The sequence below is a fragment of the Bos indicus genome, chromosome 21 (genome assembly GCF_029378745.1).
Source record: "Bos indicus isolate NIAB-ARS_2022 breed Sahiwal x Tharparkar chromosome 21, NIAB-ARS_B.indTharparkar_mat_pri_1.0, whole genome shotgun sequence".
In the NCBI taxonomy this organism is placed as follows: domain Eukaryota; kingdom Metazoa; phylum Chordata; class Mammalia; order Artiodactyla; family Bovidae; genus Bos; species Bos indicus.
In genome coordinates, this window is record NC_091780.1 from 60,154,383 (window position 1) to 60,181,060 (window position 26,678).

The 26,678-nt window shown below is 48.9% G+C and overlaps 1 protein-coding gene and 1 long non-coding RNA gene across 9 annotated transcripts in view; one reads left to right on the plus strand and one right to left on the minus strand.

Moving 5' to 3' along the window:
- Positions 1–26,678, minus strand: part of CLMN (calmin) — a 122,128-nt gene that overhangs the window by 51,229 nt on the left and 44,221 nt on the right. The gene's annotated exons all lie outside the window — the stretch shown is intronic.
- LOC139178250 (uncharacterized) lies at positions 20,094–26,107 on the plus strand. The gene is made up of 2 exons (XR_011562696.1): positions 20,094–20,443; positions 23,870–26,107. It is a non-coding gene; the product is annotated as an uncharacterized lncRNA (long non-coding RNA).

Genomic DNA, 26,678 nt, shown 5'->3' on the forward strand with positions numbered 1-26,678 from the left:
GATTTACGATAGATGACGACAGCCCATCATAAAAACCAAGCTTGGGAAAAAGGATTTTAACACCCACCCAGATGGGCAGACCAGGTGACACGACCAAGCCAGGCAGACTGCCCGGACGCATCCAGCTGAAACGGAGACGTAGGTTTAAGTGGTATCCGACACCTTAGATTGTTTACATACTACACACCTATCCAGGAAGCAAAAGGGTTGATGCTTACACCCAACCATGGAAAATAAGAATGCAGACCCCATCCTCACGGGCTTCCTTTGCCAGAGCCCACAAAGAAAGCTGGAGAGAGAGAGGGGGGAAGAGGTTAAGGAAGGGAAGAAAGAGGGAACCATATTCTTTTCCCATTCTACAGAGACGGTGATTCCTGGGGACCTGAACTCGCCCCTGTGGCTAACATTTCTGCAGCCTCTTCCAAGTACAGTGAGACACTGCATCCATTACTGAATTCTCACAGCAACCTTGACAGGCAAGTAATGGTGCTTTCAGTGTAGATGGGGAAACTGAGTCTCGGAAGGGGAAATGACCTGCCTCACATCTTGAGGGCACAGCTGAGGAAGATGCTAGCCTGGTGGCACAAGCCAGCACCCTCTCTATGGCACCTCTCTGGGCTGGCGGATCCCCTTCCAAGCAAACATCTTGTTGAAGAATCTTCGGGAAGAATCTGTTTCACACCCAGGTGAGCTCCACAGCAGAATACAGGCTGACCTGGTGCTTTGCTCCCAAACTGAGTTTAATGGGCTCAGTGGCAAAGAAACAGCCTGCAATGCAGGAGCCGCATGAGACTTGGGTTTGATCCCTGGAAGATCCCCTGGAGGAGGGCATGGCAACCCACTCCAGTATTCTTGCCTGGAAAATCCCATGGACAGAGAAGCCTGCTGGGCTACAGTCCATAGGGTTGCAAAGAGTCAGACATGATTGAAACAACTTAGCAATAAGAATTAGCTTAACCTCTTGGGTTCAGCTATTTTTAAAAAAAGGAGACTGAAATACTCTTACACATGACCTTGATGTGTATTTTGAAGCACACCTGTCTTTAATAAAGCCCCACACTCACCCTTCAAATGCCAATGTTTTTATGTCCATGCAAAGGCCAATCATAAAGCCCCACACTCACCCTTCAAATGCCAATGTTTTTATGTCCATGCAAAGTCCAATCATCTGAACTGGCCTCTAGAATTCAGGGTGATGCTCTCGAATTAGGGTGACCAGATATCTTGGTTTGCCCTGGACTGAGGGAGATCCGGAGACCCAGGATCAACAGCACTAAGACTGGGGAAGTCCAAGGCAAACCAGGAGGAGGGGGTCCTTCCAGGCAGTAGACATGGTGTATTTGGACAGCAGGGCGGGAGGGACAGCTGCTGGGAGGGGCAGAAGGCCCTGGGAGCCACACGGGAGGCAGAGACAGTGGAACACAAGGCAATTAATATTTGCTTTAAGTGCCAGGGACAGGGGCTTCCCTGGTGGCACAGTGCATAAGAATCAACTTGCCAGTGCATGGGACATGGCTTCAGTCCCTGGTTGGGAAAAATCCCACACGCACCGGAGCAACTACGCCTGTACTCCACTGTGGAGTATAGGGACTGTGGGGGAGGAAACAGCAGCCCACCCCAGTACTCTTGCCTAGACAGTCCTGTGGACGGAGGAACCTGGTGGGCTGCTGTCCATAGCGTTGCAGAGAGCTGGATACTACTGAAGCGACTTAGCATGCAGGCATGCATTGGAGGAGGAAATGGCAACCCACTCCAGTGTCCTTGCCTGGAGAATCCCAGGGACAGAGGAGCCTGGTGGGCTGCCGTCTATAGGGTCGCACAGAGTTGGACACGACTGAAGCGACTTAGCAGCAGCAGCCACAACCATATTCCATAATTCAACCTGTGCTCTAGAGCCTGGGAGCCACAACTCTGGAGCCCATGTGTCACAACTACTGAAGCCCACGTGCCCTGGAGCCTACGTTCTGCAGCAAGAGAAACCACTGCATGGAGAAGCCTGTGCACTGCAACTAGAGAAAAGCCCAGCACCGCCAAAAAAAATGCCAGGGACGGAACAAACCCTGAAACTCCCATTTACAACTTCACCTGCCAATGAAAACTGATACTGGCCTGAATTTAAATTCCTACCATGAGCAGAAGAGGTAACATTGGAAATGACAGTAGAGAAAGACAAGAGGTGTCAACTTCTCCCGGAGCGGGAAGTGTCCCCAACACTTCACGTTAATTATTAGCCTGAGAGTCGAGAGGCTGCCAAGGTGACAAATATGAATGCTTCACACACCACGGGCTCCTTTTTGAAATGCATGTGCTTGAAAACAGACAAAAGTTATCTACATATACAAACCATCTAAAGAGTGCATGCTTGAGTGTGTATACACACACACATACCTCAAGGTAATTTGGATCACCCTCAACCTTCTTCAGGGACTTTTAGTTCCCAGGGTCACTGGAGGAATTTTGGTATTACATGGTCTCCCTTATGCCACAGCCATGATGGTCCAGGGCTCCAGGACTGCACTCTGACACTGAGGTCAAGGTCAGATCATTGCCACTGGGTAGAAACCCTGTGGAGTGGCAAATTCCAGTTTTGTACTCTGACAAACGGCTTCCCTGGTGGCTTGGACAGTAAAGAATCTGCCTGCAATGCAGGAGACCCAGATTCAATTCCTGAGTCAGGAAGATTCCCTGGAGAAGGGAATGGCAGCCCACTCCAGTATTCTTGCCTGGGAAATCCCATGGACAGAGGAGCCTGGCAGGCCACAGTCCACGAGGTTGCAAAGAGTCAGACACAACTGAGCAACTAACATTTTCCCTTTCACTAATCTTACAAAACCCCACTGAGACTAGACTCCTGATGCTCAATCCTGGCTACACAGGACAATCACCTGGGGATCTGGATGTTTGGGCTCTACTCCAGACTAACTGAATCAGGATCCCTGGGGGTGGGCCCAGGCATCTGCATTTTTAAAGCTCCCAAGGTGATCCTGATGCTGAGCTAAGGCTGAGAACCATTGCTCCCTGCCAAGAGTTGGCAAATTTTTCTCATCAAGGGCCAGATAGTAAATGTTTTAGACTTTTCAGGCCATATGGTCTTAAGCAACTAGTCAGCTCTGTGGTAGTGCTGGAAACCAGCCAAGGTGATATACAAATGGTCATGGCTGTGTTCCAATAAAACTTTATTTATAAGAACAGCCGGTGGGCTGCAGCTTGCCAAGCCCTGCTTGAGACTTCACAAGCCTCTGCAAGATTTGCCTGATTTAAGCAGCCATTCTAGACCTTGCTGGTGGCCATACCCCTCATGTCCGTGAGTGCTCAGTCACTCAGTTGTGTCTGACTCTGCGACTGTAGCCTGTCAGGCTACTCTGTCCATGGGATTCTCCAAGCAAGAATACTGGAGTGGGTTGCCATTTCCTCCTCCAGGGGATCTTCCTGACCCGGGTATCAGACCCACGTCTCCTGCGTCTCCTGGTATTGGCAGGCAGACTCTTTACCACTGAGGCACCTAGGAAGCCCATACCCTTCACGGCCCAACTTTTAAGTCAGTTTTGGGCTTCAGGAGCAGGGAGTTGTTTGCATTCTGTTTACTGTTAAAATGGCTTTTCTGGTGGCTCAGATTCAGGTAAAGGATCTGCCTGCAATGTAGGAAATCTGGGTTCAATTTCTGAGTCAGGAAAATCCCCTGCAGAAGAAAATGGCAACCCACTCCAGTATTCTTGCCTGGGAAATCCCATAGAAGAGGAGCCTGGCAGGTTACGTTTCATGGAGTCACTAAGAGGTGGACATGACTAAGTGGCTAACACTTTTACTTTACTGTCAAGAAAAAGCAAACAGCAGTGGCAGTGTGGAAGGGACGGAAAATGGATGGGAAATAAAAGCAGTTACAAAAAACAAACAAGTATTTGGTCCCTATACGTCAGAGAAAGCCACTTGGGTTTTCTCCTCCCACCACCAAAACCAACAAGGAAAATCACATGTGGGGCAACCAGACTCTAAAGTCATGCTTGCTCTTATTTTCCTTCTTCAACAGCTGGCCTTTTACAAATCAGGTTCTATCACCTTGCCTCTCCCTCCTCTGCTGCTGCTGCTAAGTCGCTTCAGTCGTGTCCGACTCTGTGTGACCCCATAGACGGCAACCCACCAGGCTCCCCCATCCCTGGGATTCTCCAGGCAAGAACACTGGAGTGGGTTGCCATTTCCTTCTCCAATGCATGAAAGTGAAAAGTGAAAATGAAGTCGCTCTGTCGTGTCCGACTCTTAGCAACCCCATGGACTGCAGCCTACCAGGCTCCTCCGTCCATGGGATTTTCCAGGCAAGAGTACTGGAACGGGGTGCCATTGCCTTCTCCCTCCTCATCCCCTGCTAAATATCCATTTTGTCTGAAGAATCCAAGGGAGCAAGCATGGAGCAGAAAAACAACTCCACACAATCATTTTTTTCTTCTTCTTTTGTAAAGTTTAAATGGGAACAGGTTTAAAGAAATCAGTAGGCTTAAACGATAACAGGTTTAAAGAAATCAAACAGAGCTACCTGTAGGTAAAATTTCTTAGTAGGTTAAATTTTGTCCAAGGTGAACGATCCCCCACCCACCCATTTTCTTAGCATCACAAGGAACCCAGAATTATTTTGCTCATCAGCATGCTTGGCAGCCCATGTTCTGCATAGAGAGGCCATTAAATACCAAGACTAGGACTTCCCTCGTGGTCCAGTGGTTAATCCACCTGCAGGGTACACAGGTTCTATCCCTGGTCTGGGAAGAGTCTACATGCCAAGGAGCAACCAAGCCCAACCAACCAACCAAGCTCAGTCACAACTACTGAGCCCATGAGCCACAGCTACTGAGCCTGTGTGCCCTAAAGCCCGTACTCTGTAACAAGAGAAGTCCCGGCAGTGAGAAGCCCGTACACCACAACTACAGAGTAGCTACTCACCACAGCTAGAAAAAGCGCCTGCAGCAATGAAGACCCAGGGCGCCCAAAATTAAAACAAATAAGTAAAATTAAAAAAAAAAAAAAAAAAAACACCAAGAGCAGCTTCTCATTCAACCTTGCCATCGAGGCAGTTATCCAGCATCTACGTGAATGCCTCTCAGGATGAAGCGCTCAGTACCTCTCCAAGATCTGGCTTCCACGATCCCAAAGCTTGTCTTATGGAAAAGGGGAAAGCTCAGTGGGTACGAGTGAGGAGCTAGAGGATCTCAGGCTTCGGTCTGGTGTCAGGAAGCGAGGCCATCAGAGCTCACCAGCTGTGGCACGGGACAACTAGAGAAGCCAGACACCCCCAGTTCTTCAAATCCTAACCTTTGAGAGAAAAACTAAAAACAAACAGATATTCTGAGATTCTGGCCAGGAAGCCCTGGAAAATGTATTTTCAGGCTCTTGGAAAATCTGATGAGCTGGAGGAAGGTTTTGCCACCTTGCCTGAAAACTACTGCGATCCCTCCAACCAGATACGCCATGAAGACCAGTCCTTGGCACTGGTTGCTTAGCGGGTGAATTTTTATTTGAAAACGAATTTGTACATTTATGCAGGAGAGGAAAACACTCTAATCTGCTAAAAGAGGGGCCGTATCCTATCACTAACAGATTTTGAACAGGTTGTTATACAAAGGGGCAGATGCCACATCAAATATTCAGGGTTTCCTCTTCAGTGGGGCGGGGGCGATGGACAGGACTCTCATAACCAGTTCACTTCTCCACTTTTCTGTTGGGAAATTCTTCCTTACACCCTAAATATCAGGGAGTTAATTTTGGCTGCTTGAGAGTCCCTTGGACTGCAGGGAGATCCAACCAGTCCATCCTAAAGGAAATCAGTCCTGGGTGTTCACTGGAAGGACTGATGCTGAAGTTGAAACTCCAATATTTTGGCCACTTGATGCGAAGAGCTGACTCATTTGAAAAGACACTGATTCTGGGAAAGTTTGAAGGCAGGAGGAGAAGGGGACGACAGAGGATGATATGGTTAGATGGCATCACCGACTCAATGGACATGAGTTTGGGTAAACTCCGGGAGTTGGTGATGGACAGGGAGGCCTGGCTTGCTGCAGTCCATGGGGTCGCAAAGAGTCGGACACGACTGAGCGACTGAACGGAACTGAACTGAATTTTGGCTGCGCTGGATCTTTGTGGCTGCACGTCAGCTTTCTCCAGTTATGGTGCTTGGGTTCCTCACTGAGGTGGCTTCTCTTGTTGCAGAGCGTGGGTTTCAGGGTGGGCAGACTTCAGTTGCAGCTTGAGGGCTCTGGAGCTCGGGCTCCGTAGTTGTGGTGCACAGGCTTAGCTGCTACATGCCCTGTGGAGTTTTCCCGGCCCAGGGATCAAACTCATGTCCCCTGCATTGGCAGGTGGATTCTTAGCCACTGGACCACCAGGGAAGCCCTATTCCTTAAACGTGAAGGCCAAGTTTAACAAATGAGTGGAACTGTGGCCTGCATATCTGGATATTAACTTTCCCCTGGGCTTCAATTTTCACAAAAATATTGCAGTTGTCCTCAGTATCTTCAAGGAATTGATTCCAGGACCTCAGTGCATAAGAAAATTCATGGATGCTCAAGTCCCTTATATAAAACACTGCAGAATTTCCAGATAATCTAAACACACCCTCCCAGGTACTTTAAATCATCTCTAAATTACCTATAAGACCTAATGTAAATGCTATGTAAATAGTTGCCCCCATGGCAAACTCAAGTTTTGCTTTTTGAAACTTTCTGGAAATTTTTTCAGACTATTTTTTATCTAAATCCATGGATGCAGAACTTGTAGATACTGAGGGCCAGCTGAATTTGATACAGACTCTTCTGTTTATAAACTTTTAAACTTTATTTTGTGGCTTGTATAAACTACCTTACATGTTTTTGCTCAAGAAAGCAGAGTATAATAAATGAATGGACAGACACGTGAATGAGTGAATTCATAAGTAAACAGAGTGGTTGCTACATGATTGCTACCCTCCTCCCCCACCCATGCCTGGTGTATAAGTAGAGATGCTTCTTGAAAGAATGAATGAATGAATAAATGAATGAGTGAATCAGTCCATCAGTGGAAAACCCACCTACTAGTCTGCTCATTACATCTGGTCTCTGAAACTACCAGGCTCATCCTGACACAGCCTGGATCACTCACTTCTCAGCTGTGACCTCTCCAATCTGTCCGTCTAACCTCACCAGTGCGGCTCTAGGAACAAAAACTAGGTCATCTCCTTTCTCGTACCTGCCATTCCTGCTCACAGTATGGCCAGGTTGTTGACGTAAGCTACAGTCTCCTGGTGGAATCTACGGGATGGCACCCTGAAAGCCTGGATAAAGATACCCAGGAGTCAGTATGGGAACCAACTCGGGCGTGTGCTGGCCCAAGGAACTTGTGACCGTTCGTCTCTGATGTGACAAGTTATCATGGCTCATCAGTGAGAGTTGGATTCCAATTTCTCCCGGGTTCAGGTATCAAGAGGACCAGCCTGACTGCAAAAGGGCCACCACCTGCGCACAGCGGTCAAGAGCCACACCTGGCCCAGGTTAGGCACCTCCGCACTTAGCTTAAATGAATGGCCAACCAGGATGCTGCACCTAAGAATGTTTTCAAATAAAAACAACAATGATGATTGCAAGATCCTGCAGCTAACCGCCACTCAGGAAGAAAAGGGGCACTCTGCCGCATGACACTGCTGTGTATGAACTCATCTTCCTAACCCTTAAAAATTTCTGGTGTCTGCCTTTTATTACTGAAACTGCTACCTTTCCCAGGCTCACTACGTACCCCGAACTTGGCATCCCCTCTTTTCTCTGACCTGTGACCCTAAGGGACAGGTACCGTCATTGTAGAAGGCACTCCAGAGTGCTCTGCAGGGCACCCCCTGATATGAAGATGCCCCTCCCTGGTCGTCAGCCCAGGTGGTAAAGGCAGGGGGACCCTAGAAGCCAACAGCACAGCTACTGGAGCAGGGTTGGGCCGGAGCTCCTTCTTAGGAATCAGAATGGGTCTGACTGAAGTCTGATTGGCCCCCTGAATGCAGCAAATGGCATGGGGGCCAGTCACTGCCACTTGGACTGGAGAGCTGACAGAGCAATTGGGAAGAAAGAGAGACAGAGAGGAGAGATGGGGGGGAAATATGGAGAGGCGGAAAGCATGCAAAGGAGAGCTCTGTCCAGGCCTCTGACTGAGGCCCTGCTACACACACGCTGGCCTCTGGATTCGGTGGGACTCCTGCACTTATTTCTTAAAGCAAACGCAGCTTTTTAGCTTAATTAAGCTCTCATGGGTTTCTGTTGATCGCAACGAAAGCATCCCCCTTAATTTCTTCAACAAGAAAACTACAAATTCAAAGACAGAGATGAAGGGACAACCAGATGAAGCAAAGCTTAAGGGATACCCACTGGTTACAGTGTGTGGCCTTTATTCAGATCCTGATTCAAATCAATAGCTTCAAAGATAAAATAATTGTATTCTGAAAGTTCACACACATAGCTAAGATAAATTCTTAAAAGATTGTAAAAATGCCAAAATTAGGGCAAGAAGAAATATAGAATTTCAATAAACCAACAGGTATTAAAGGCCTTCCCTGACAGTCCAGTGCTTAAGACTTCACCTTCCCACGCAGGGGGTGCAGGGTTAATCCCTGGTCAGGAAGCTAAGACCCCACACAACTAGCAGCCAAAAAACACAAAACACAAGCAATAGTGTAACCAATTCAATAAAGAATTTAAAAATGGTCCACATCAACAAAATATTTTTTTTTAATGTTTAAAAATAAAATCAACAACAACAAGTCCTTAACTCGAACATTCCCGAATCCCACTTTCAGTTCAGTTCAGTCGCTCAGTCGTGTCCGACTCCTTGCAACCCCATGAACTGCAGCACGCCAGGCCTGCCTATCCATCACCAACTGCCAGAGTCTACCCAAACCCATGTCCACTGAGTCGGTGATGTCATCCAACCATCTCATCCTCTGTTGTCCCCTTCTCCTCCTGCCCTCAATCTTTCCCAGCATCAGGGTCTTTTCAAACAAGTCAGGTCTTCGCATCAAGTGGCCAAAGTATTGGAGTTTCAGCTTCAACATCAGTCCTTCCAATGAACACCCAGGACTGATCTCCTTTAGGATGGACTGGTTGGATCTCCTTGCAGTCCAAGGGACTCTCAAGAGTCTTCTCCAACACCACAGTTCAGAAGCATCAATTCTTCGGTGCTCAGCTTTGTTTATAGTCCAACTCTCACATCCATACATGACCACTGGAAAGACCGTAGTCTTGACTACACGGACCTTTGCTAACAAAGTAATGTCTCTGCTTTTTAATATGCTGTCTAGGTCGGTCATAACTTTCCTTCCAAGGAGTAAGCGTCTTTTACTTTCATGGCTGCAGTCACCATCTGCAGTGATTTTGGAGCCCCCCAAAATAAAGTCAGCCACTGTTTCCACTGTTTTGCCATCTATTTGCCATGAAGTGATGGGACCAGATGCCATGATCTTCGTTTTCTGAATGTTGAGCTTTAAGCCAACTTTTTCACTCTCCTCTTTCACTTTCATCAAGAGGCTCTTTAGTTCTTCTTCACTTTCTGCCATGAGGGTGGTGTCATCTGCATATCTGAGGTTATTGATATTTCTCCCAGCAATCTTGATTCCAGCTTGTGCTTCCTCCAACCCAGCGTTTCTCATGATGTACTCTGCATAGAAGTTAAATAAGCAGGGTGACAATATACAGCCTTGATTTACTCCTTTTCCTATTTGGAACCAGTCTGTTTTTTTGTTGTTCCATGCCCAGTTCTAACTGGTGCTTCCGGACTTGCATACAGGTTTCTCAAGAGGCAGGTCAGGTGGTCTGGTATTCCCATCTCCTTCAGAATTTTCCACAGTTTATTGTGATCCACACAGTTGAAGGCTTTGTTGATGCACTAACTGAGGCAGGGATGAAACTGGTCAGTAACAGAGCCAGTTTTCACACCCAGGTCTGGCCCCAGAGCCTGTGTCCCACCCAGCACACTGGGCACACTGCCTCTGACCTCAACCTTGACCAGGACACCAGCCAGCACCGCCACTCCCAGACTTCGCAGCAAACCAGGACAGAACTCATTAGCAGAACTATTCTAAGCCCTTCCAATTTCAGTCACTAACTCCTGCTGCACCGGGGGCCACCTTGGCGGCTCCCTCTGCACAGGGACGCCTACTTTCTGAGGCTGTGCTATTAGAGGTTCATATATTTTATCAGTTTTCCCACGTTAGACCACAGCTTCTGCCAGAGAAGAATCCTATTTTCAAAGCCTAAAACCTATCAAAGAGTTTCCCTGGAGAAGTAAGCCTGGAAGTGGAGAGAGCTGGGGAAGGAGACTACGAATATTATTACAAGGTCGTTCTGTATATTTAATTTTTAAAATGATGTGAATACACGGGATAGACATTTTAAGCTTTACTTTAAAAAATTTGCTATGCACCCAACTCTGGGGATAGCACAATCTTTTTTCATCTTTTGCCCCTAATATCATTGGGAGAAATGTTTACCAATGTCCTACCTAACAAAAGAGGGTTCTGTTTGTAAAATGAATAGACACTTATAAAAGAAAAAATTAGAAAGTACAATAGAAAGAAAAAAAAAAACGCCATGGATTCAGTTATTCCAAGGCGAGCTTATTTCCTTTTATTCTTCCTCTACGTATTTTTCAATTTTGCTTGCTTGTTTTAAAATAATGCTGACCATGTTATATTTACAATGTGGTACTCTGTGGGCCGGGCACTTGCAGTTTGCTTGCCCAATGTCTTTTCTAACCTTTCCTGAATGTCAGTAGTAGAAGCTGTCATTTTTATTATTACCAGTAGGCTTGCTCCTTCTCCATCACTGCGTATCGGCTGTGTTGGGAGAGAGGGCAAAGAGCTTGTCTTTTAGTTTACAGGTATAAGGATCCAGACAGACATAGTCAAACCTGATGGGTAACTGGCACAGCTCTTCATGACCCTGGATTTTGGCCCAGTTAGTAAAGAATCTGTCTGCAATGTGGGAGACCTGGGTTCGATCCCTGGGTTGGGAAGATCCCTTAGAGAAGGGAACGGGAACCCACTCCAGTATTCTGGCCTGGACAATTCCATGAACTGTATAGCCCATGGGGTTGCAAAGAGTTGGACACAACTGAGCGACTTCCACTCACTTCAGATAGGGTGAAACTTTCCGGCTTTTCCTTGGGAATGCTCTGATAAGGAATATTTACATGAGTCCTGAGATAGAAATCAGGTATGCATGGATGGCAGGAAGCCAACGGAGTGGAAAGCAGCAGACATGGCTAGTCACCACCACCAATACTTATCCTTCCCTTCTTCTCAACTAACAGAATCTTAATCTTGAGCCAGCAATCTGCCTCCTTTAAAAATGATCATTTCCCAGTGTCCCTTGCAGTCCAGGAGAGTTATGTGACAAAGCTTGGCCAATAAAGTGGAAGAGAAAGTTAGGAGGTGGGCTTTCCAGGAGTGCTCTGTAAAAACGAGCAGAGAGGGCTGGAGCTTACTTTTCCTTTAGTCCTCCGGTTTCCAGTCATGAAGCTGTGAAGCTGAAAAACATAATAGCCACTGCTCAGAGTGACTGAGCAGTGAATAGGAGCAGCTGGTTCCTTGATGCCTCTACTGGGCCCCAGAAATGGCTCCAAGCTGCTTATCTCCAGGCTTCTCTGTATGAGATAAATAAATCCTGTTTATGAAATCACTCGAAGTTGGTTTTTTGTTACTTGCAGCTCAATGCAATCTTAACTGACACAATACACACCCTCTTGTATGATATGATAAATCCAGCATAAACTCTTCAACACTTATGCGACTATATCCCGATGGTTGGAGAGTGAGGCTAGTTCCAATTTTTTCTGGCTGCTAAAAATATTTCAGTACTAAGCACATCTATGCATAAGCACCTGTGGGTCCTCACATTTCTATAGCACTGTACAACCTGCAAAACTCTTTCACGTCCATTCTCTCATGAAGCCAGAGACACGTGATTCAAGACAGGATGACTCAGGGGCAAGTTACAGGCACCAGAATTCCCATGATGTCTTCTCTCTCCTTTATGTTTCCCTCAGCATCTAAGTTTTGTTCAAAGAGCCATCCAACTTCGCTGAATAGTGGCTGCTGAGTCCAAGTGAGAAATGAAAAACAAGTACAAACTGTGAAGAGCTAGGGGCGTGTTGTCCAGGTTCTAAAACCCTGCAGATTGACCCTACTGGAGGTCACCCTGTGAAGCCAGGAAGTCTGTCTCCAACTGCAGGGTGCAGAGAACCATGACCACGACAGATTAAGCCACACAGATGGCTCAGGAATATTGTATATTGCGTGGGGCCTCTGAACAACACTGAGGGGTGGGACAAAAAACCCAGAGATGATAACCAACGTTTGCATGTCGGGTGGGCTGGAGGAGTAGCAGGCTGCGGGTGGAGGGGCTGGGGAGGTATTAGAAAAGGTGGTAAAGACTGTGAGGTCTGGAAAAGGCATTAGGAGAGGGCTGGTTCTTAAAAACACAGGAAATCTGCTCCAGGGACCACCTGGAACCATCACCCCCTCTAACCTCGAGCTTTCCTGAGGCACTTCTTATTTCCCACGTGGTACACGCATTTGGCGTCTGCACATAGCCGTCCTGCGTGGGGGGGCCGGTGGGGGAGGGGGAAGTACTGAAGGGCCAAAGACAACGTCCGTCTTCATTCTTAGATGGCGATCATAAAACCACCACCTGCCATCTTGCATTTGGAAAAAGCTTGGCACCTCTGCCCTTGATGTCAGTTTTGTGGACGAGGTCCAATCACTCTGGCTGTAAAGTGAATCCCTGTATCCTCACGGACCAGCCCTATAAAATCAGAGGTGCAGTAAAAGAGACTCATCTCCCAATCAAATGGTCTTTGCACTTTTTACAACACATTTGTTCCCTACATGTCCAATCCAGAATGCCTTCAACTTTATATAATAGATCTCATTTATTGCAGAACAAGGACTCGACACCCTGGCAATAAAATCACAAAGATCCTCTCTTACCCTCGACTGTGAGAACCAGGACGCTAAGAGTATTACGTTCTGGACTCTGCACTGGCCACCTGTGAGGTGTGAGCATTGTGAATGCTAATATTTCCATTTTACAAATGAGGAAACTGAGGCTCAGAGAGGTGGGGGAATTCTGTGTTCAGGGTCACACGGGAAGGGGAAAAAAAGGACTTTTAAATGTCTTAAGCTAATGCGCTCTGATTTCTAGAGCAAGGGGTGTCACAGAGAAAATTGCTGGCTCTTTGTTGGGGAGAGGTCACCTCCTCCGTCCTTCCAATCGCTTCTTTCATAAAAGGAGCAGTTGGAACTCTTTGGGGCCTGGTGGTTTTCCGAGACATTCCTTTCGTTTTGCTTATTCTCAAAAGCGGCAGGCCACGTTCTAAATGCAGGTCCAAGGACTGGGGCCAGACCACGGGGTCTTCACGCAGAGAAGAGTTTCTGTCCTCGGCCCCTGCCGAGGGGAAGGATTAGCAGGCAAAGTCCAACTTGATTGAAAAATAACTTCCCTCCCGGCCGCTTTATGGCTTCGCACCCCTTCCTCTCAGCTCTGGCTGAGTCTGGCCCCAAGACTGCTGGACTCAGGGTGGTCCTTCCTTCTCCAAGGGACCGGAAATTACTAAAGGAGCACCGGAGGGCTGCTGAGCGGACCACATGAAGTCGGGCAGCAACTTCCTCATGTTCTTTTTTAAAAAAAGTTTTAAGACGAAGGCAGTGAACATGCAGGGCCCAGGGCATTCTGGTTCCACCATGTACCAGCTCTGCACTGCTGAGCAAGGTGCCCCTCCCATCACGGGTCCCATCTGCAAAGCTGGGGGCAGTCCCCAACACCGTGGGGTTGGCATGAGGAAGCAGTGAGAGCAGGTATTTACAGAATACTTAGAACTTGACACATAGCAGTGATGCTGACGGTACAGCCCAGCCCTGGGACAGGGTGAGCCCTTTTACATCCATCAGGTCAGCCAAAGCCTGACAAAGGCAGCTTCCCTGGTGGCTCAGATGGTAAAGCATCCGCCTGCAGTGCAGGAGACCTGGGTTCGATCTTTGAGTCAGGAAGATCCCCTGGAGAAGGAAATGGCAACCCACTCCAGTATTCTTGCCTGGAGAATCCCATGGACAGAGGAGCCTGGCGGGCTACGGTCCACAGGGTCCCAAAGAGTCGGACACGACTGAGCGACTTTCACTAGAACTTGCCAGGTGGCAGTGACGGCAGATGGGACAGCCCAGCCCTGGGACATGGTGAGCACGTCTACATCCATCAGGTCAGTCAAAGCCAGTTCCTGCCATCACTTCTGAGAAGCACAGAAATCTGGCTTTGGCCAAGGACAGGTCTGGCCTTTGCCCTCGGCTTCTGGGAGGTGACCTGTGCCATTCAGCGGGAATGTCTTTGTTTAGGCTGGGGCTGACCACGCCAGAGAGACCACTAGTGTGACCTGGGATGGGGGCTGTGGGTCAGACAGTACCAGTGGGCCTGGAGACTGAGTGCAACCACGTGGGCCATCCATCAATCTATCAATCAATTGATCATGCCGATGAACCAAGCCCCAATAAAAACTCCGGGCACTGAAGCTGCCATGAGCTCCCCTAGTGGGTGACGTCTGTGTGTATTGCTGCACACCAGCGCCAGGAGGGGGATGTGAGTGGAACCACTTTCATGTGAGCTGTGTGTTTTTCTAAGACATGATCAAACCTGAGGGTGGTCTGAGAACCCCTCCAACTTGCAGTTAGCAACAGAAATAAGGGTGCGCTCCAGGCAACTTCCCCAACGCCACCCCTCCTGAGTTTCATGTCCTCTGGGACCTCCAGCCACCCACACTGGAAACAACAAAGTGGAGGGCGTTTCAGATACACTCTCATGGGCACCTCAGTTTCCACATCTGTAAAATGGGACCCACAGCACCTACCTTTCCAGGCTGTGAGTTGCCCAGGGTCTCGCAAGTGTGGGAGCAAGAAGAATCCAGGCTTCAACTCCATGGCCCGAGCCCTCTGCACTGGGCCACCCTACCTCTCAGGAGCAGAGGTCAGCGTGGGGATGAGCCAGGCCCACCTTCAGAAGGAGGTCCCACACACATGGAAAATGCCGGTTTCTACACTTTTTTTTTTTTAAATCACTACTACAATCGTGGATCGAGTCTCATCTACATGCTGGGAGATGTAGGACAGTGTCACCTGACTTGCCTGGTCAAGTCACGATCACGAGTCTGTTAACACAGCTGCCCAGGCCCAGGCTCTGATGGACAGGACCCAGATGGCAACGAAGGAGCCTGGGATCTGCACACGGAACATCCCCGCTGCAGGCTGACGCTGTCACAGGGGCAGATTTGAGGAGACAGAGACAGAGAGTGGATTCCTGCTTCTGGCAGCACTGCCACTGGGCAGGTCTCAAGTTCTGGGTCTTAGTTTTTCCATCTACACAATGGGGATGATGGTCACAGCTGTCCTTTCCCACTTGTGGAACAGCTGTGAGGATGCCATGCTTGGACAGCCCTGGCACTGAGACCCGGGAGCCACAGCCACCCCTAAAGAGGAGCAGCCTATAGCACATACCATGCAGCAGGACAGATGGTTCTGCTACAAGGCTTGTTAGAAACACAGCTCAGTCCCAGTGCAGCAGACACGTTAGGGGACAATCTGAGCACAATCTGAATTCTGCATTTGCTGATGCACAATTTTGTCTTTGAGAAATGCTGAATGTTTAGAGAAAGCTACAACCAGTTCATCGCAGCCAAATAGAGCCACGTACAACTACACAACACACACACACACACGTTCTTGTGTGCACACTTCAAACATCTACCAGCTCCCTTGGGCCACCAAGTGTATCATGAGCCACGCCGATCACCTCTAACGCTACAACCTGCGATGGGCTGACTTGGGTCCCCCCACAAAATTCATATATTCAAGTCCTAAACCCCCCATAACTCCACATGTGACCATATTTGGAGACGGGGTCCTTCAAGAGGTGATTAAGTTAAAAGGAGGCCAGAAGGGGGGACCCTGATCCAATCTGACTGGTGTCCTAAGAACAGGAGGTTTGGACACACAGAGACAAGGGGAGCGCATGCACAGGGCGAGACCCTGTGAGTACACGGCGAGAAGACGGCCATCCGAGCAACAGGAGGAAGAGGCCTCACCGGACGCCAATCTGCTGGCACCCTGACCTCAGACTTCCGGCCTCCAGAACCATGAGAAACGAATCCCTGTTGTTTATAAGTCCCCCAGCCTCTGGCATTTTTCTCCAGCAGCCCAAACTTTCCAAGACATGCCTCTAGTCCTATTTCCCCTCATTTCTATTTTCTTATTAGTTGGAGACTTTTAGGAGTACTTATGTGTTTTAGTGGTTTTTCTGGTGTATCTTTTAAAAAATTAATTTTGATTGGAGTATATTCGCTTTACAATGTTGCTTTAGTTTCTACTGTACATCAAAATACACAACTAATGAGAACCTATTGTGTAGCACAGAGAACTCTTCCTAATGCACTGTGGTGATCTAAATGGGAAGAAGCCCAAAACAGAGGGGATGAGTGTATATTATGGCCGATGCTTTTAGTGTTTTTTTAAACTAAAGTATATTTGATTTACAATGTTGTGTTACTGTCTGCCATACAGCAAAGTGACTCAGTTATACATATATATATATATACATTGTTTTTTTATATTCTTTTCCATTATGGTTTATCTCAGGATATTGAAATATAGTCCCCTGTGCTATGCATTAGGACACTGTTGTTTAGGAGTACATATGTTATAGCAGAACTGATTGTACTATTCTCTGCACTTCACCTAAATGACTTATTTTAAGCTCAAGTCTTTTAATCCCATGAGGCAAGTAAGTAAGTGAAAGTCGCTCAGTCGGGTCCAGCTCTTTGCGACCCCATGGATTATACAAGTCCATGGAGTTCTCTAGGCCAGAATACTGGAGTGGGTAGCCTTTCCCTTCTCCAGGGGATCTTCCCAACCCAGGGATTGAACCCAGGTCTCCTGCTTTGCAGGCAGATTCTTTACCAGCTGAGCCACCAGGGAAGCCTGAGGCAAACACTACAACTCTCCCCATTTTACAAATGAGAAAACTGAGGCACAGAGAGGGTAAGTAAGTTGCCTTCAGTCACACAGCTGACAAGTGGGCAGAACTGCAATCTGGGCCCCAGAGGTCAGGCTCCAGAACCCAGGCTCTGGACCAAGGGATGTACAGAGGTTACATAGCTGGACTTCAGGGGAGTGAGGCCCCGAGACCTTCCTTCCCGCAGACACCCTCCACTGAGTCCCCACCACCCGCTCCTCCACACCAGTCTGGAAGGTCCTCACGGAGCTCCCACACCATATTAAACCAAGTCCGACTGACGAAAGAGCACAGCCTGGTTCACGAGTGCTTAGCAGGAAAGAGCTCTCTCCTAGTCAGCCACAGTGCATCTTGCCTGAGGAAATGGCAACCAGGATCTTTGTGATTCAGCAGAGTACTGCCGGGCTTCATGCTTAGAAAACATTTTCTTGATGAGTTTGGTGACTCCCTCGGAAAGCCCTAGAGCACACTTCACCTGCCGTGCTCCCAGGCGGGCATGTGGCATGTGGTGGCATGTACCCAGTGAGGACCCAACACCTCTCTTCCCATGCATCTCATTTAAATGTCACTCACGACACTGAAATGAGCAGGTGGCTCCTGGCTAGACTTTCCTTCACGTATTCATTTCAGAATAAAACCGAACAATGCGCTGGACGCATAATGGGCGTCTGTGTCGACAGGAGGGAAAACAGATGGGGCTTGGCCAGCACCCCACCGAGCACACAGGCACAGGAAAAACTCAATGCCAGGAGAAGGGCTCTCACGCCGGAGGCAGCATCCACTCAGAAACTTCCCAGGTAGGAGTGGAGCCGAAGCAGGAACTTCGAGGTTCAAGGTCAGCAGAAAGGGAAGGGGGAGGAGGGGCCTTCCCTGCAGGAGGACAGAGAAGCCTGGAGCCTGACTCATAACAAAGGGTAGGTTCTGAGACCCGTCGGCCCCCAGCTCCTTGGCAGGGGGAAGCAGGGCAAAAACGGGGACGGTGGGCTTCCCTGGTGGCTCAGTGGTGGAGAACTCGCCTGCCAGTGCAGGAGGCACGGGTTCCATCCCTGGTCCGAGAAGATTCCACGGGCAGCGGAGCAACTAAGCCTGTGCACCTCAACTGCTGAGCTTGTGCTCCAGAGCCCGGAACAGCAACTACGGGGCCCCCACTCCGCAACAAGAGAAGTCGCAGCAAGGAGAAGCCCTCACATCACAACGAGAGAGCAGCCCCCACTGCCGCAACTAGAGAAAAGCCTGCACGGCAAAGAAGACCCAGCGCAGCCAATAAACAATACATAAAATTATTTTACAAAGTGGGGGGGCGGGGGCTGGGGGAGAGAGCCATGAATGCCACCCAAGGGGTTCCTTTGGACTAAATACACAACAAGGCCATTATTCCTGTGGATTTCCTTGAATTAGAACATGCACTCTTTCATTCTGGGTTGCAGGATGCCAATTAGAATCTGAGAAGTAAACCAAGGCAGAGGCAAGAGGAAAACGGATGATTTATACTTTGCTCACCCAATGAAACAATTGTCGGGACCTGCTGCCAGCTGTGTCTAGACGAGGAGCTACTTGTTACCACTTTTATTCGCTTTTCCCTCTCTATCTTACTCAAGTAATAGATTCTAAGTCATTCTCTTGGTTGTGAAGGATGCCAACTGTAAATAAGGCATCCATTCATTGACAAAGACCCAGCAGGAGCCACTGAAAATGTTTTGCTAATAGAGTAACTATGTGCTTAAGTGTTTAAAATATTGGCACACACCTCATTAATTCAAATTACTCTCTTCCAATTCACTAGCATTACTTCACGGGCGGGTGAGGGAGAAAAGAGCTAACATTTCTGGAGTCAGGCAGTCGGCTGAGTCCTCACCATCATCTTGTTTAATTTTCTCAACAATGGTGCCTCCAAACTCTGTCTTTAGGAGACTGCCCCCTCGCTCCCCCTGCCCCTGCCACACGGCTATAAGGGCTGTGGAGCCACCTTGTTCTGATCCTCTCTGGTCACAGTTTTTGAGTTGGCCAAAGAATCTGTCAGTTCAGTTCAGTCGTTCAGTCGTGTCCGACTCTTTGTGACCCCATGAATCGCAGACACCAGGCCTCCCTGTCCATCACCAACTCCCGGAGTTCACTCAGACTCACGTCCATCGCGTCAGTGATGCCATCCAGCCATCTCATCCTCTGTCGTCCCCTTCTCCTCCTGACCCCAATCCCTTCCAGCATCAGAGTGTTTTCCAATGAGTCAACTCTTCGCATGAGGTGGCCAAAGTATTGGAGTTTCAGCTTTAGCATCATTCCTTCCAAAGAACACCCAGGCCTGATCTCCTTTAGAATGGACTGGTTGGATCTCCTTGCAGTCCAAGGACTCTCAAGAGTCTTCTCCAACACCACAGTTCAAAAGCATCAATTCTTTGGCACTCAGCTTTCTTCACAGTCCAACTCTCACATCCATACATGATCAGTGGAAAAACCATAGCCTTGACTAGACAGACCTTTGTTGGCAAAGTAATGTCTCTGCTTTTTAATATGCTATCTAGGTTGGTCATAAGTTTCCTTTCAAGAAGTAAGTGTCATTAGGGTGGGTCCAAACTCAAGAGGACTGGGGTCCTTAGACACACACGGGGAAGCCCACGTGAAGACACAGGGAGAAGACGGCCGTCCACACCCAAGGAACAGATCCGGCCCTCAGGGATCTCAGGAGGAACCAACCCTGATCTTGGACTTGGTCTCCAGAGCGGTGAGCAAATATGTTTCTGCTGTTAAAGCACCAATCTGTGGTACTCTGTTAGGCAACACTAACAAACTAACAGACGCTCTGAGATCCATCCTGCCCACCCGTGCAATGACTGAAGTAATACCGGTGGCCCTGGTGTGTGGGGCATGTCGTGGTAAGAATTATAAAGCCGGCACATGGCAGTCGTGCCACGGGTGTGCCTTCAGCTGTAGCTGTGTCTCCTGTTCTGACAGTCACGCTGCCCCAAGAGCTGCAGAAGATCCTCCCTCCTTTGCTAGAACTCCAAGGAAGCCTGGTGTTTCCTTGACAACCATGTTCCGACAGGAGGAGCCACGTTCCCATCTTTCCTGAACAGAAGGCTCTAAGATAAAGGGCTAGGGGGAAGCCAGCCTGGTCTCTATGTCTGTGGGATGAGGAAGATTCTGGGGATAGGCTCATGCCCAGAGAAGAGGGAAGGAAGCATGCATGGTTCACTGGATGCCCGCAAAGAGTCTCCTGTGGAGGGAAGGCGTGATGTCAAGCCTGGCATGGGGCATGCCTGTGCAGCTGATCTTGACAAGTGCTGACGGGAGCCTCCAGCCAAGGGACCTGGAATGTAGACCCGAGAGACAAAAAAGACAGTGCTGGGAGGAAACACGTCTGGGCAGACAGGGAGCATGTGGGGCCTGGCCCCGAGCACCAGGTAACAGAGCATCTCATGTGTGCGTGTGTGTGTATACTATGCGTGTATGTGGTGTGTGGGGGTGGTGTGTGTAGTATGTATGTATTTGTGCGTGGTGTGTGGGCGTGGTGTAGGGGCACGTGTGTTTGTATGGGCGTATGATGTGTGTAAGGGGTGTGCAGTGTGTACAAGTATGCAGTGTGTGTTACGTGTGGGGTGTGTGTGTACAGGTGTGTGTGGGGTATGTGATACGTGTGGGTGTTTGTGTCGAGCATGTGTGTTTGTATAGGGGGTGTGTGGTACATGGTGTGGGGAGTGGTAACGTGTGTGTGGTGTGCAGGTGAGGGTGTGTGCTGTGTGTGCAGTACCTGTGTGGCGCGTGTGGAGAGGATGTGCCCCGTCTGGGTGTTTTGTGTGTCTGGTTGTGTAATACATGTGATGTGCCTGTGTGTGCGTATATGCAGTGTGTGTGGCATGTTGGCTGTGTACAGGTAGTGAGGGTATGTGATGTGTGTGGATGTTTGTGTACAGTGTGTGTGTTTGTATATGATGTGTGTGTAGTATGTGTGTGTGGGGTGGTAATGTGTTTGGGTGGTGTGTGCAGTATGTATGTATTTTTGTGTGTGGTTTATGTATTAATAGTACATGTAGGGTGTCTGTGTGGTGTGTGTTTGTGTCTGTGAGTGTATGTGTGTGTGTGTGTGAGTGTGTATGCATGTGTGTGTCTATGATGTGTGTCTGTGTCTGTGAGTGTGTATGTGTGTGTGTCTGTGGTGTGTGTGCCTGTGAGTGTATATATATGTGTGTGTGTGTCTGTGACTGTGTATGTATGTGTGTGAGTGTCTATGGTGTGTGTCTGTGTGTGTGTATGCATGTGTGTGTGTCTGTGGTATGTGTGTCTGTGTGAGTGTGTATACATGTATGTGTCTCTGATGTGCAAGTCTGTGTATGCATGTGTGTGTTTGTGAAGTATATCTGTGAGTGTGTATGTATGTGTGTATGTCTATTGTGTGTGTCTGTGTCTGTGAGTGTGTACGCATGTGTGTGTGTCTGTGGTATATGCCTGTGTCTGTGAGTGTATATGTATGTGTGTGTCTGTGTCTGTGTATGCATGTGTGTCTGTGATATGTGTGTCTGTGAGTGTGTATATATGTGTGTGTCTGTGAGTATGTATGTATGTGTGTGTGTCTGTGGTGTGTGTCTGTGTCTGTGTGTACGTATGTGTGTGTGTCTGCGGTGTGTATCTTTGAGTGTGTCTGCATGTGTGTGTCTGTGGTGTGTGTGTCTGTGTCTGTGAGTGTCTGCATGTGTGTGTGTGTGTGTGTGGTGTGTGTCTTTGAGTGTGTCTGCATGTGTGTGTCTGTGGTGTGTGTGTCTGTGAGTGTGTCTGCATGTGTGTGTGTCTGTGGTGTGTGTGTCTGTGAGTGTGTATGCATGTGTGTGTTTCTGTGGTGTGTTTGTGAGTGTGTCTGTGAGTGTGTGTGTCTGTGGTGTGTGTGTCTGTGAGTGTGTCTGCATGTGTGTGTGTCTGTGTCTGTGAGTGTCTGCATGCGTGTGTGTCTGTGGTGTGTGTCTGTGAGTGTGTTTGCATGTGTGTGTGTGATGTGTGTGTCTGTGAGTGTGTCTGCATGTGTGTGTTTCTGTGGTGTGTTTGTGAGTGTGTCTGCATGTGTGTGTCTGTGGTGTGTGTGTCTGTGTGTCTGCATGTGTATGTGTCTGTGGTGTGTGTGTCTGTGAGTGTGTATGCATGTGTGTGTTTCTGTTGGTGTGTGTGTGTGTCTGTGATGGGTGTGTGTGCAGGTGTGTTCAGGGGTCGCTGCTGGACCCAGAAGCACAGACAGAGGCCCATGGGGCTGGGAAAGGAGCTGGACCCGGAGAGCTCCTCCTGGGGCAGGATGGAGGGAGGCGACCTTGTGTGGCTGTGACGCAGGCCCAGGCTGGGAGCTCGGATGATGGGCGTCCCCCAGCTGCCCGCACTCAGGCTTGACCAGAGCAGGGAGGGAGGGCAGTGTGGGCCAGCCTGGGGGCTGCCAGAGCGTGTCCTTCGCAGGACCTGGGAGCCTGCCCCACGCCTACCTCTGCCCAGACCCTCTGGGGTTTCAAGAATCATCTGGGAGGAAGGAGAGGGCAGGGCCGCGGTTCCCACGGAGCTGCTGGGAGCGGACAGAAAGGCACAATCTTGACCTGCTTGAGGATCTGGTTTAGGCCCCGCTGGTGGGGCTGCAGAAGGAGTTGACGTGTCTGCATCTCGCCCTCCTGGGCCTGAGCTCCCTGAGGGCCCCGGCACTGACCCAGAGGACAGGGCCTCTGTCCTCTGACCCAGTGACCAGCACGGGGCAGACACCCATTCCAAATTATGTGTGTGTGCTGCTGAGAGAATGGAGGATGAAAGCGTCACATTTAACCACAACCCCCTGAGTGCTTGACCTCCCAGTGGCTCTTCCTAATGCAGGACTCCTCAGCATGCAGACCCAAGGCCGTGGGGGCCTGGCCCACCCACCTGTCCCCTCTACTCCTCTCTCTCTCTCCTCTCACTGCCCCCTAAAATGCCTGCTCACCTGCCTCTGGGCCTTTGCACATATGGGTTTTGCACTGCCTGGAACACCCTTCCTGCCCTCCTCCACCCACTCGTCAAATTCTCCTGGCCTGCCCTGCCCACCCTAGAATGGGGGGAGCCTCCTCTTTGCTTCCCACGACTGCAGCACCCAGGCCTGTGTCCTGTGACTCTCTCATCATCTCTGCCTCCCATGGGTGCCTGGCATTCAGTGTGCACATCACTTCTTCCTTCCTTCAGTCAACCTTGCATTTATTTCTCCATAAAAATCCAACATGCAAATCAAACTAATCAATCAAATATTTGCAAAAAGAATCAAATACACAGTACTATGAGTGAGTCCAAACAGTTATAACAGACACAGTGCCAGCTTTTAAGGAGTTCATGCCATTGTCACTCAGTAAGATAAATGTGGGGAAAATGACTAATATCTTGCAGTCAATGTCGCATGTCAAATCCACGGTAAATGTAATACATTTGGGCAAGATGGGGTCAGAAAAGGATCTTTGGAGGCTGGAGAGACCATGGGAGGCTTCGTGGAAGAGGTGACTGCATTAGATCTTGAGTGATGACGTGATTAGGCTTATTCCTATTGATCAAAGGCAATATAGTTGATTCTCATTACTCACAGTAGTTCCATTCTAGGAAGTCACCACAAACACTGAATTAGCAAAAGTTGAATTACTCCTCCTATGGGAAACATGAGTTTGGGTTCCTACTCATGGACACATTTTTTGTCAACTGATCAACAGATACCTTGCTTTATGTGTGTTTCTGTCTGAACACCCTATAGTTAATATACATCACTGACTCATCAACATCGAACTCTGGGCCAATAGCACTGTGACTCAAGCCTGAACAAAGCTTATCTAATGTATGTACTTTTTCTGTAGGGCACATCACAGCCTTCCTGAACTTCAGTGCTGTGTGCAGGGGCCATTTTAAATAGCGAGATTACCAAGAAAAAGCAGAAAATTGCTAAAAGCATGGCACTAACAAGACCTTGAAAGAACACTTGTGGACAGTAAGAGACTTGAAACAAGAAGACAGTCATCACTTTGTTCCATCTCTGTTGGAACTTGTGAGTTAGATACTCAAATCTTCCGTCACTCTGACATGTCTGCAAATGACTGCGTAAGAACTGATTTGGGGATCACAAATAACATGCGGGATGAGGCGAGCTGCAAATACGGAATCCTGGGATAATGAGCACGGACTGTACCCAACAGCATCCCCTTTCACTGTGAACCACCGCGCCATCTTTTACTCTCTACAGTCTGAGAGTCACCAGGGTCTTGAGACCTGCGCAGTGGGACTCCACAAAGCACATCATTGCTGTTGGGCAGGGTGGCTCGCCCACCCCGGCCATCCAAGGCTGATGGCAGGTATGCTGGCTCCTCCACCCCCCAGGGGACACAACCTACAGCCCATCTCCCACCCACAGCAAGAACCTGGAAGCCATCAGTGTCCCCTCACTGCTCAGGCCTCTGAAAGCAACCATCAACTGCGTTCTGATAGGCAATGAATCCTGACAACTTGCAGGAAGCTCCCTCTCTCAGATGCCTTTCCTGGGAACTCCTCCTCCGAGCCGTAGCTCAGCTCAGGGCGCAGGAGAGGATGGCAGGCACCGGGGCCGGGCCAGTGTCTGCATCTGCATTCCCGATCATCCTGGGAAATCAAGCTGAACTCTCCACGTGTCTCCCCACCTCGAGCGGGGCACCAGCCATCAAGTGTCATCACCTGTTCAAAAGCATTAAAGCCACTCTCAGAGCCAACTCTGGGGGCTCTGTTGACCGTTTTCTCAGGGTCTGTATCAGCCCTGTGGTTGACCCAGTTTTCAGCCTGGCTACCAAACATCTATCTAGCCTTTCCCCAGCTGTTCTGCTTACTGGACAGGTCACCGTATTTCCCTCCACAAAAGACAAATATATTCCGGTGATAATAGGACAGCTCAGCAAGCTATGACCTGAAAAATGATCTAGAACAAGCAGACAATCAGCCAAGAGACATCCACTTGGCATTTATTACATGGCTCGTAAAAATAGAAAATGATCTCTCAAGCTCTTGCTGTGTGCCAGGCAGGCCCTGTGCTACAGGTTTCAGAGATATGATCTGATCCAACCTCACTAGGTTCCAGGTAGGGGCTGTTTTCTAGATTTTCTCATCATTTTCTGGAGGAGGAAGTCGGACTTAGGAAGTCAGGGGATGTGACCCAGGCCACATGGCTGGTCCTTCTGGGAGGTGGGATGCAGGCCTAGGGATCATCTCCACAGTCATCTCGTGGGGTTGCCATGAGAACTGAATGAGCAAGTGTCTGGGAAGAGTGAAGACAAATGGCTGGCACAGCAGACACCCAGTAAGAAGGTTGTCACCCTCACCAGTACAGCCTTAGACTCTCCAAGTCCAGACTGAATATCACCACCCCTAAAGGGGCCTTCTGAAAAGAAACCCGTTACTAACCAAGCTCCAGCCAGACAGGGGCCAGCTTTGTGCTTGGTTTTGAAGGCAATGGCACCCCACTCCAGTACTCTTGCCTGGAAAATCTCATGGACAGAGGAGCCTGGTGGGCTGCAGTCCATGGGGTCGCTGGGAATCAGACACAACTGAGCGACTTCCCTTTCACTTTTCACTTTCATGCATTGGAGAAGGAAATGGCAACCCACTCCAGTGTTCTTGCCTGGAGAATCCCAGGGACAGGGGAGCCTGGTGGGCTGCCGTCTCTGGGGTCACACAGAGTCAGACACGACTGAAGCAACTTAGCAGCAGCACCTTACTTAATTGATCCTTTTCCCCAGCCTAGTGCCCAACAGTGGGCAGACTGTGAAATGGGAGGCCAGACCTAGCGGGCTCCACTCCTCACTAAGCAGCTGTACAGCCTTGGGCCGGTCCCCTAAATACCCTGTCTTTAAACTTGGGGAGAATCATGAATCCACCATCCTCAGTTAAAGAAGTGGTTCAATAAGTGGCTGATATTTTTACAAGATCACAGAGGCTCAAAGAGGTTACAGTTGCATTCTTAGGATATTCAGGAGGCAAGATCCACAGCCAAGGTTCCCATGTCAATGCACTTTGGCCGGTCAGCTCACCACCTCTGTGAGCATGTTTGTAATAAAACCTGGTGTGATGGTTAATTTTATGTGTCAACTTGACTGGGCCATGTACTCAGATATTTATTCAAACATCATTCTGGATGTTTCTGTGAAGGCTTGTTTTTTGGGAATGAGATTAACATTTAAATCAATAGACTTTGAGTAAAACAGATTGCCCTCCATAAGGTGGGTGGGCCTCACCCAATCAGTTGAAGGGTGGGCCAGAACAGAAACTGACCTCCCCTGAGTAAGAAGGAATTCTGCCAACAGATGGCCTCTGGACTTGAGCTGAGACTCTTCTGCATGTCTCCAGCCTGATGGAGATTTTGGACTTGCCAGCCTCCATAAGCACATGAGCCAATTCTTTAAAATAAATCTGTGTATACACATGGGATTTCCAGGTGCTGCAAGAGGTAAAGAACCCAGGTGCCAATGCAGGAGACATAACAGACAGGTTTGATACCTAGGTCAAGAAAAAATCCCTTGAAGAAAGGCATGACAACCCACTCCAGTATTCTTGCCTGAAGAATCCCATGGACAGAGGAGCTTGGCGGGCTACAGTCCATGGGGTCACAAAGAGCTGGACATGACTGAAGTGACAGCACAAGTATGT